This window comes from Chrysochloris asiatica, unplaced genomic scaffold, assembly GCF_000296735.1.
Source record: "Chrysochloris asiatica unplaced genomic scaffold, ChrAsi1.0 scaffold00064, whole genome shotgun sequence".
Classification (NCBI taxonomy): Eukaryota; Metazoa; Chordata; class Mammalia; order Afrosoricida; family Chrysochloridae; genus Chrysochloris; species Chrysochloris asiatica.
Genome location: NW_006408582.1, coordinates 16060529 through 16073062, shown reverse-complemented (window position 1 = coordinate 16073062; position 12534 = coordinate 16060529). Strand labels below are relative to the sequence as shown.

Sequence of the window (12534 nt, the reverse complement as noted above, 5' to 3'; positions counted from 1 at the left end):
TTTTTTTAATGTTTTTATTGTTGATTGAGTAAAAGTTTATAGGGCTGATCATCAGTTTTACATTCAACAAATCATACACCATGTTTCATTACAATGGTTATAATCCCCACCATGTACCACCAGTTAACAGTGTTTCTATTAACTTTACCTCTTTTTTTTTTTTTTAACACTCAGGCATATATTATAATTTACACCACCAAAGGATGCATTATGCAAGTCTGCCTCCTGGCCACCAGTTCTTAGTCCCTTTTAAGATTTTTAGTCATAAGGATTCAGTACATTAAATCATTTAATTCAGGCAGGATGTATTCACAGCTTGCTTCTGCTCTCGGGAACTTGGCTTTGATTTTCTTTAGCTTCAACATAAACTTGTACATAAACAATTGATGATCTTTTCCACAGTTAACCCCTGTGAGTTTACTATGATATGGAGCTTTTCTGTAGTCTCTTTCCACACATGTAGCCAATTTGATTCCTCTCTAATCCATCAATCAAAGTCCATGTGTATGTATACTGTTGTTAAGTGCCGTTGAGTCTGAGTGACTGGTGAGTTTGAACTGCCCACCTGTGGTTCACACCAACTTTGTGGTCCAGTGCTTTATCCCATAACACCAGGACTATATTATGTTGTTTAAAAAAAAAGCTATTTCCAATAAATAAGTTTGTGGTCTTGTAGAATTTTATCATGGAATCTCCAATGTTGTTTCTACCACCAAGGCTGTATATTTCAACTTCTGTTCCTTCTTGTTTCTGGCTTTTGCTTTCTAATCACTAGTAATTATCTGTACATCTTAATTGAGTATTGGATCAGTTTCAGCCTGCAACAGTTCCTTAAAATCTGTAACTTCTTCATCTTTACTATCCATGCAAGTTTAGTGTATAAATGTGGTATTATTTGATAAGTGGCCCTCCTCCTAGGATCAGCACTGGATTGCAAATCACAAGGTCAGTAATTCAAACCTACCAGCTGCTCCTTGGAAACCCTGTACAGAGTCACTATGAGTCGGAACTGACTCAACAGCACTTAGCAACAACAAAAACCTCCTTCTAGGTATATGGTTATTAACATATCACTAACAACATTGTACTTTAGGATAGCACTTGAACCATTATTTTTTACAATGAATATAGAACTGTTTCTCATTTTATTTTTCCCAGCATAATAGACCATACAATTAGATTTTAAATGACCAATACCAGTCCATTTCAACTCACTAATGTCTAGGATATTGATTCTCAATTGTTCTATTTCATTTTTGATGACTTCCAGTTTTCCTTGATTCATAATCTGTACATTCCACATTTTGAATACTAATGGCTATTTGCTGTTCTTCTCATTTTAGTCATTCCACATTCACAAATGAAGGTTCCAAAGGCTTTACTTCATCCACATCATTAAGGTGGACTCTACTTTGAGAAAGCAGCTTTTCGACTATTATATTTTGAGTACCTTCCAACCTGGCGGCTCATCTTCCAGCACTGTATCAGGCAGTATTTTGTTTGGATACAGAAGGTTTTTTATATCAGCTAATAGCTGTTCTTCCTAGTCTGTTTCAGAGTCTGAAGGCTCCACTGAAACCTACCCATTTTGGGTAATGCTGGTTTGAAATACTGATGACATAGCTTTCAGTAGTGTGCAAGTATGTGCAAGCAACCACAGTACAACTAACTGAGAGGTGCATCCATATCGTTGTTGTTATTAAGTGCAGTTAAGTTGGTTCTGACTCATTGTGACCCTACATAGAGTTTCCAAGAAGCTGGTGAGTTTAAACCAACCTTGCAGTTCAAACTGCCCGTGTATCGAATGCTTAACCTAGGGCACCGCACCAGGACTCCACATCCATATTTGGTGGGTTTTAACTCACAGCCATACCCCAAAATACTTCAATATCCATTTTGGGTGAAGGGATTTAAAATTATATCATTTCCATTTTCTTTAATCTCAGTTTTTCCACAGGCTTTTAAGGACGTTTTCAAAGAAGTGCTTGTCTGAAGATTTAATTGACATTAGTATCATTCACTGAAGGAATATTTCATGTGCCTACTGTTAGTTCTGGTGTGGATGAGCTGTAAGATAAGCACTGCACTTCTAACCTTAAGGTTGACAGATCAAACCCACCAACTACTCCTAGGAAACCTTATACAGAGTTGCTGAGGTGGAACCAACTCCACAGCTCTTAACAATAACTGTTAGATGATATAAAGTCAGTTAGACTTATAGCAACCCTATAGCTTCATGATTACAAGTCAGGTTGCTAACCTCAAGGTCAGCATTTTGAAACTACCAGCTATTCCACAGGAAAAAGATAAGACTTTCTGCTCCTATAAAGATTTTCAGCCTTGGAAACCCTATGCAGGGTCGCTATAAGTCGGAACCGACTCTACAGCACGTCATCACCACCTTTTCTTGCTGTGGCACTGTAGGATAAGCACTGCACTGCTAGCCACAAGGTTTGTGGTTCAAACCCGCTAGCTGCTACTTGGAACGTATACACAGTCATTGTGAGTCAGAATCAATAGCACTTACCACCAATAATATATAGGGTTTCCGAGACTGTAAACCTTTATGGGAGCAGGCAGCCACATCCTTCTCCCTCAGAATGGTGGATGGGTTTGAACCACCAACCTTGCCATTAGCAGCCCTACATCTCACCCACAGTGTCACCAGGGCTCCTTTGTTCTTTTAGTTGTTTATGGTATAGTCAGTATTGTTTGGCAACACTAATTCAAATGCATCAATTCTTCTGTCATCCTTATTCATTGTCCAGCTTTCACAAGCATATGAGGTAGTTGAAAATACCATGGCTTGGGTTAGGCACACCTTAGTCCTCATAGTATCAGCTTTACTTTTTAACACTCGGAAGAGGAATCTCAGACAGTAGTTATTGACGCACTATATCAGAGAATGTCTTTTGCAGCACATTTGCTCAGTGCAATACATTGTTTGATTTCTTGACTGGTGTGGCTCTGTAGGGTAAGCACTGGACTGCTCACCACAATGTCAGGGATTCAAAACCACCAGTCGCTCCTCAGAAGCCCTATAGAGGATAACTATAAGTTGGAACCTTCTTGACAGCACCTAATAACAACACATATGGGTATATGTTATGGATCCAAGTAAGATAAAATCCTTGTCAAATTCAGTCTTTTCTGCACTTATCATGATGTTGCTTATTGCTCCAGTTGTGAGGACTTTTGTTTTCCATATGTTGATTGCAGACCCATGTTTGGTAAGGGGGAGGGTCAGAGAAAAAGAAGAAGTCCCCCAGCCTGATGGATAAGCAAAGTGGACCCAAGCGTGGCAACAATTGTGAGATTAGCCCAGGATCAAGCAGTGTTTCGTTCTGTTGTGCATAGAGTCGCTTTGAGTCAGTACTGACTCGATGGCACCTGACAACAACAAACAATACATATATACATATACATACAAACACATGTATAAAAATAAGGAACTGTGGTAGCGTAGTGATTGCAAACCGCAAGGTCAGCAGTTTGAAACTACCAGCTGTTCCATGGGAGAAAGATGAGGCTTTCTGCTCCCGTAAAGATTTATAGCCTCAGAAACCCTGTACAGGGTCTCTATGAGTCAGAACCGACTCCACAGCACATAACCACTACCACCATAGATATAAAATATGCATCATCCTTACATTGTTTTCTGTCATCTTTCCTCATATGAACTCAATCATGTGTCTTTTAAAAAATTGAGAATAACTACTGTCTTAATTGCCTAACTCTGCTATAGCAGAAAAACAAGTGGTTTTAAGAACAGAAGTGTATTTTCTTACAAGTCATAGGGCTAGAAGTCTGAATTCAGAGTTTAACTTTAGGGAGAGTTCCTTCTTTGTCTGTTTCAGCTTTTAGTAGGTAGAACTTAGAGATTTATCTGCCTTCATCATCATCAGACAGCATCTCTCTTCCCCTGTTAGTGCTCACCTGTCTCTGCGTATGCTGTTCCTTATATCACTCAGAAGTGATTCGATTTCGGACACACTTTACAGTGATGTGGTTTTGTTAACATAATAAATAAAATCCTTTCCCAAACTGCATTACATTCACAGGTAGAGAGCTTAGGGTTCTAACACATGATTTATGGGCAACACAATTCAATCCATAATAGCTACCAGTAGAATTTTACTATTTTGCATTACATTTGCATACCAATTTGCTTACTACAGAGTAGTAAGCATACATACATTTGCTTACTACAGAGATTAAGGTTTTATTTAATTTCAGACGAGTATCAGTTTCCCCGGAGTCCTGGTGTAGGATAAGCACTGGACCACAAGGTCAGTTTGAACCACAAGGTCAGTGATTCAAATCCACCAGATGCTCCTTGGAAACCCTATACAGGATCACTATGAGTTGTGATCAACTTGATGGCACTTAACAACATTCGTTTCCCTATATTTATACTTCATACATTCCACATTCTGATTATTAATGGATGTTTGCAGCTGTATCTTCTCATTTTCAGTTGTGCCCCATCAGCATATGAAGGTCCCAAAAGCTTTGCATTAGCCACATGATTGAGGTTAATTGTTCGATGAGAAGTCCTGGTGTGACACTGAACAATAAAACATGGGACTGCTGACCACTCGGTCAATGGTTCAAATTTACCCACCACTCCTTGAAAATACTCCATAGGATCGCTATGAGTCAAACCAGCTCAATAGCACTTGACAACAACAGGTCCTTTGAAGAGGCAGCTCTTTCCCAGTCGTATTTTGAATACCTTCCATGTTCTGGCACTGTCTCAGACTTTGTTCTGCCGCTATGTATGCAGATTGAAGTGGTTGACTTTTCAGAAGTGGTATACCTCTTCTGAAGTCCTGGTGTGGTACTATGGGTGAATGCACTGGACTGCAAAGTCAGTTTGAACCACAAAGTTAGCGGTTCAAGCTCACCAGCTGCTCCTTAGAAACCCCATACAAGGTCACTATGGGTCAGAACCAACTTGATGGCACTTAACAACAACAACAACAATAACCAACTTCTGCAGTCTGAAATCAAGCATGCAATTAAGATGTATTGATCATTATGGGTAATTAGAATTCCAACACTGGAAACAAAGAAAAAGGGTTGGCAATTGGAAAATATGACCTTAGTAATAGAAATGATGCTGAAGGTCACATGATAGAATTCTGGAATGACTTCCTCATTGAAAATACGTTTTTCAGCAACATAAAAAAACAACTACGTGAGGACCTCACCAGATGGAATACATAGGAATCAAATTGACTACATGTGGGAAAAGACAATGGGACGCTCTGTCATAAACCAGAACAAGACCATAGGCCGACTGTAAAATTGAATTGTTCATATGCAAGTTCAGTCAGAAGCAGAAGAAAAGTGAAACAATTCTACAAGAGTCAAAATAGGACCTTGAGTTTATCCCACCTAAATTTAGAGAATATCTCAAGATTAGATTTGATGCATTAACCTGTAATAGCCAAAGACCACAGGAGTTGAAAGACTAGTGACTTCTTTATTGTGTGATGACATCAAGAACATCATATATGAAGAAATCAAAAGAACATTAAAAAGACTAAGAAGAGAGAAAAGACAAAATGGATGTCAGAAGAGATTCTAAAACTTGCTCTTGAGCTTAGCAACTGGAAGAAAAGAAGTTAATGAGCTGAACTGAAAATTACAAAGGGCAGTTTGAGAAGACATAGTAAAAAATGATAATAAAATGAACAGAGACCTGGAGTTAGAAAACCAAAAGGGAAGAACATGCTCAGCATATCTTAAGCTTAAAGAACTGAAGAAAAAATTCAAGCCCTGGGTATCAGTATTGAAGGATTCTATGAACAAAATATTGAATGACACAGGAAGTGTCTAAAGAAAATGGAAGGAATACAAAGAATCAAGAATTGACCAGTGTTCAGCCATCTCAGAGAGATAGCATATGAGCAGGAACCGATGGTATTAAAGGAGGAAATTCAAGCTGCGCTGAAGACATTGGAGAAAAACCAAGCTTCAGGAATTGACAGAATACAAATTGAAATGTTTCAGCAGCGCTAGAGGCATTCATTCATCTATGCCAAGAAATTTGGAAGAAAACAACCTGGCCAACCAATTAAAGAGATCCATATTTGTGCTTTTTCCAAAGAAAGATGACCCCATGGAATGCAGAAATTACACAATAGCATTAATATCACATATAAGTAAAATTTTACTGATTATTCAAAAGCAGTTGCAGCAGTACATCAACAGGGAGCTGCCACAAATTCAAGCCAGATTCAGAAGATAATGTGTAAAAGAGGGAAATCAGCACTGACGTCAGATGGATCTTGGATGAAAGCAGAAAATACCAGAAAGATGTTTACTGTGCTTTATTGACTATTCAAAGGCATTCAACTGTGGATCATAACAAACTATGGTTAACAATGCAAAGAATGGGTGTTCCAGAGCACTTAAATGCTTATTTGCGTTGTATTGACTATGCTAAAGCTTTCAACTGTGTGTATCATTACAAACTATGGACAGTGTTATGTGAATGGGTATTCCAGAATACTTCATTTTGCTCATACAGAACCTATTTGTAAACCAAAAGACAGTAATTAGAACAGAACAAGGGATACTGAATATGCTAAACAAATAATCTGAAAAACTGCATTGTATGAAGAAGAATGTGGCTTCATGATTGGAGGAAGACTCACCTACAACTTGTGATATGCAGATGATATAACCTTGCTTGCTAGAAGTGAAGAGGATTTGAAGTACTATTGAATATCAAAAACTACCATCTTCAGTATGCATTGTACGTCAGTATAAAGAAAACAAAATTCCTCACAATTGGACCAGTAAATATCATCATAGAGAAAAGATTGAAGTTGTCAAAGACTTCATTTAACTTGGATCTACAATTAATGCTCATGGAAGCATCAGTCAAGAAATCAAATGATGTATTGCATTAAGCAAATCTATTCCAAAAGCTTTCTAAATTTTCAAAGAGCAAATGTCACATTGAGGACTCGGGTACCTTTACCCAAGCCATGTTATTTTCAGTCACCTCATATGCGTATAAATGTTTGGAGACCATAGAAGAATCAGTGCATTTGAAATATGGTGTTGACAGAGAATATTAAAAATACCATGGACTGTCAAAAGAACAAATAAACCTGCCTTGGAAGATGTACAGCTTTTTACAAGCGAGGACAGCTACCCTTTGTCTCTCATACTTTGGACATGTTGTCAGAAAAGACCAGTCCCTGAAGATGGACATCATGGTTGGTAAAGTTGCAGGTCATCAAAAAAGCAGACTCAGCAAGATGATTTGACATAATGGTGGCAACAATGAGCTCTAACATAGCAACAACATAACAGCAGAGATTAACACTATTTAGCACTAAGCAAGGTGATAGTTATATTTTGAGGATTTAATATGTCACTAACAACCTGTCCTATGCAAGTGATACAGTCTTGATTGCTTAAAATGAAGAGGATTTGAAGTACTTACTGATCAAGATAAACTAATACAGGCTTCAATCTGGATTACACTTCAACATAAGGAAAACAAAAATGCTCACAACTGGACCAAAAATGACATCATTAAAACAAAGAAAATATTGAAGTTATTAAGGATTTCATTTTACCTGGATCCATAATCAACACCCATGGAAGCAGCAGTAAAAAAATCAGACAATGTATTGCATTGGACAAATATACTACACTAAACATCTAAAGTGTTGAAAATCAAAGATTTCATTTTGAAGACTAAGGAGAGCCATGAAGTTTTCAGCTGCTGCATATGCATGGGAAAGCTGGACACTAAGTAAGAAAGACTGAAGAAGAAAGAACAAATCTGTACTGGAAGAAGTATAGGCAGAATTTGCTTTAGAAGCAAGAATGACTTGACATCATCTCACGTTCTTTAGTCACATTATCAGGAGGAACTGATCCTTGGAGAAGGTCATCATGCTTGGTAAAATGGAAGGACAACAAAGGAAAGAAAGACCCTCCAAATAGGGATTGACACAGTTGATACAACAATGGGGTAAAACATAGCAACAACTATGAGGTTGGTACATGAGGTTGGGCAATATTTTGTTCTGTTGCATTCACAGTCAGAACCAACTTGTTGGCATATAACAACAACCCTCATAGAGAATTCTTGTTAGAGAGAAATAGATGTGCTTACTGCTTTGATGAACTACCTTGACTACCCTGTTGAATACTTAAACCTCTCTCCCCCATCCCCCTACACATACACAACACACTCTCAAATAAAACCATCTGCTGTCCAATCATTTCTGTCTGATGACAGCCCCACATGTGGTAGAGTAGAATTGTGTTCAATTGGGCTTTCAGTGGTTGATTTTTCAAAAGTTGATCACTCAGTAGCTTTCTTCTGAGATCCCTCTGGTGGACAAATTAAGAACTGAATTAACTGGTTGCACCACCCAAGGACTCCACAGCTTCATGTATCCTCTCCTCCTGGTATGGCACTGTAGGATCAGCACTAGATTGCAAACCACAAAGTTGACGTTTCAGACCCACCACCCACTCCTCGAAAACCCTATACAGGGTCGCTATGAGTCAGAATTGACTCGATGGCACTTAACAACAACAACAACAACAAATTCCTCCTTACCCTGCTCTATTTGTTATTCTTTTTCATTGCATTTATCACCTTCTAACATGTACTACAGTTAATTCATGTATTATATTTGTTATTATGTCTTCCTTTACTAGACTGTCAGTTCCAGGAAAGCACAGTTCTTTGTCTTTTTTAATCAATGATATTTCAAGTATTCCACCACTATTCTCTGTGTCTAGTACTGTGGTGGCTTGCGTGCTGCTGTGATCCTGGAAGCTATGCCACCACTATTTTAAATACCAACAGGGTTTCCCGTGGTGGACAGGTTTCAGCTGATTATACAGACTCAAAATAGACTAGGAAGGAGAGACGGACTACTTTCGTTTATTTAGCCACTGAAAACCTTATGAATATCAGTGGAATGTGACAGCAATGTTGTTGTTGTTGTTAAGTGCTGTTGAGTCAATTCCTACTCACAGCAACCCTGTATAAGAGTTCCAGTGAATGACTTGTGAGCTTGAACTGCCAGCCTTGCAGTTCAAATCAACATTGCAGTCCAGCATATTAACCCATAGCGCCACACCAGCACTCCAGATAGCATTAGAATATTGAATACTGAAACATAATGAAGAACACCAGAATATTATCAGATATAGTGCTGGAAGATGAGCCCCTCAGGTTGGAGGGCTCTCAAAACATGACTAGGGATGCTCAGCTTCCTTAAAGTAGCGTTCACCATAATGATGCAAATGGAGTAGCTTTCAGGACCATCATTTGCTGGTGGGGCACAACTCAAAATGAGGAAAACAGCTGTAAACATCCATTAGTAATCGAACATGGAATGTACAAGTATGAATCTAGGAAAACTGAAAGTTGTCAAAAATTAAATAGAAGATGTAAACATTGATATCCTAGGCATTAATGAACTGAATTGGACTGGTGCTGACCATTTTGAATCTAACAATCACGTGGTTCACTATGCCAGGAATGGCATGTTGAAGAGTAATGGTATCTCATTCAGCATCAAAAAGGACATTTCAAGGTTTATCTTGAAGTACAATGTTGTCTGTGATAATATAATATCCATACCCCTATAAGGAAAACCAGTTAATACCATACAATTCAAATTTACACAACAACCACTAAAGCCATTGATAATGAAATTGAAGAATTCTACCAAGTTCTTCAATCTGAAATTGATCATACATGCAACAAGATATATTGATAATTACTGGCAATTAGGATGCAAATGTTAGAATCAGTATTTGGAAATATGTCATTGGTGATAGAAATGATGCTGGAGATCACATAATAGAATTTTGCAAGACCAATGGACTTCATCATTGCAAATACGTTTTTTTTAACAGTATAAGAGATACACATGGACCTCACTGGATGGAATACACAGAAATCAAACTGACTACATCTATGGAAAGAGATGGTGGATAAGCTCCATATTATCAGCTAAAAAAAAGGCCGGGGCAAACTGTGAAATAGATCATCAATTTGCAAATATTCAGGTTCAGGCTGAAGACAAGTCTGCAAGAGCCAAAATATGACCTTGAACATATCCCACCTGAACTTAGAGATCATCTCAAGAACAGATTTGATACATTAGACACTAAAGACTGAAGACAGGAAGAGTTGTGGGATGAAATCATACAGGAAGAAAGCAAAAGGTCCTTAAGAAGACAAGAAAGTACAAAAAGACCAAAATGGATGTCATAAGAGATTCTGAAAGTTGCTGTTCAGCATATGGAAGAAATGAAGAAGTAAAAGAACTGAATAGAAAATTTCAAAAGGCAGTTCAAGAAGACAAAGTCAAATATTATAATGAAATGCGCAAAGACCTGGAGTTAGAAAAACAAAAGGGAAGAACATGGTCAGTATTTCTCAAACTGAGGGAACGGAATGAAAAACTCAAGCCTCAACTTGCAATATTGAAAGAGTCTATGGGCAAAATATTGAATGATGTAGAAAGCATCAAAAGAAGATGGATGGAAATGGACAATGTTTAACCATTTCAAGAGGTACCATGTGATCAAGAGCCAGTGGTACTGAAGGAAGAAGTCCAAGGTGTACTAAAAGCACTGGCAAAGAGCAAGGCTCCGAAAATTGATGGATTATAAATTGAAACCTTTCAACAAAGTGATGCAGCACTGGACACACTCACTCATCTGTGGCAAGAAATTTGGAAGACAGCTACCTGGCTGACTGAAAAACATCCATATTTGTGCTCAATCAAAAGAGAGGTGGCCCAATGGAATGCAGAAATCATCGGACAATATAATTAATACTGCATTCAAGTAAAATTTGCTAAAGATAATTTTTAAATGGCTGCAGCAATATACTGACAGAGAACTGCCAGATTAAAGCTGGATTCAGATGAGGACGTGGAACGAGGGATATCATTGCTGACATCAAGTGGCTCTTGGTTGAAAGCAGAAAATACCAGAAAGATGTTTACCCTTGCTTTATTGATTACGTAAAGGCTTTCGACTGTGTGGATCATGACAAGCTTTGGACAACATTGCGAATAATGAGTATTCCAGAACTCTTAATTGTGCTCAAGAGGAACCTATACATAGGCCAAGAGGCAGTTGTTTGAACAGAACAAGGGAACACTGACTAATTTAAAATTAGGAAAGATGTGTACAATGGTTATATTCTTTCACCATACTTATTAATCTGTATGCTAAGAAATAATTGGACAAACTGGATCTTATGAAGAACAATGTGGCATCATGATTGTAGGAAGATTCATTAACCCACGATATGCAGACGATCCAACTTTGCTTGCTGTAAGCAAAGAGGACTTAAAATACTTACTGGTGAAGATCAAAGACCACAGCCTTCGGTGGAAAGTAAGCAAAACCCCCACCACTGGACAAATAAATTACATCAAGATAAATAGAGAAGTTGTCAAAGACTTCATTTTGCTTAGATCAGCCATAAACACTCATGGAAGCAGCAGTCAAGAAATTAAATGACATATTGCATTAGGCAAATCTGCATAACACCTCTGTATTGTGTTCAAGAGCAAAGTTGTCAGTTTGAGGACTAAGGTGCAATATCTGACTGAAGCCATGGTATTTGCAGTAACTTCATATGCATGTGAAAATTAGACAATGAATAAAGAAGGCCATAGAAGAATTGATACATTTGAGTTATGGTGTTGGAGAAGAATATTAAAAGTACCATGGACTGCCGAAAGAATAAACCATTCTGTGTTGGAAGAAGTACAGCTTGAATACTCCTTAGAAGCCAGGATGTCAAACTTTATCTCTCATACTTTGTACTATCAGAAGGGATTAGTTCCTGGAGAAGGACATCATTCTTGGTAAAGTAGAGGATCCATGAAAAAGAGGAAGACCCACAAGAAGATGGATTGGTACAATTGCAGTAGCAATGGGTTCAAGTTGCAAAGATTGTAAGGTTGGCTCAGACCTGGCAGTGTTTTGTTCTGTTGTGCATAAGGTCGCTCTAAGTCAGTACCAACTCGACAGCACCTGACAACAGCAGCAACAACACATCTCAAGCATTTAGGATGGTATTTCATTTGCTGATTGAATTAATTCTGTTTTCACGTGTGATAGACTTAGGAGACTTCTAGTGTCCCTTAAATAGCCTTTAACAGAACTGGACATAAAACCACCGGTTAAAGCCCTTCTCTCCTGACTTTCAGGTTTGTTGTCAAGTGTCATAGAGTTGGTTCTGACTCATTGTGAAACCTGTAGAGATTTTCAGAGGAGCAGCCTGATGGGTTTGAACCACCGACCTTGCTGTTAGCAGTTCAGTGTTTATCCTATAGTGCCAAACCAGGGCTCCTCTTTTGAGTTTAGTGTCCTTTTAATGTTGACGCAGCCTGTCAACATTTTGTCACACGGTGAGACCAGTAAACATATAGATGTGTTCTCAACTGTTTTATTATCTAAAGTCATCAACTACTACTAATGTTGTTCTGCCTAGTACTTAGGAAAAATTACTTT

At 38.1% G+C, this 12534-nt stretch overlaps 1 protein-coding gene across 1 annotated transcript in view; it reads left to right on the top strand.

Moving 5' to 3' along the window:
- The window catches only part of XPO7 (exportin 7), a 136088-nt gene that overhangs the window by 72287 nt on the left and 51267 nt on the right, over positions 1-12534 (top strand). The window lies entirely within an intron of this gene.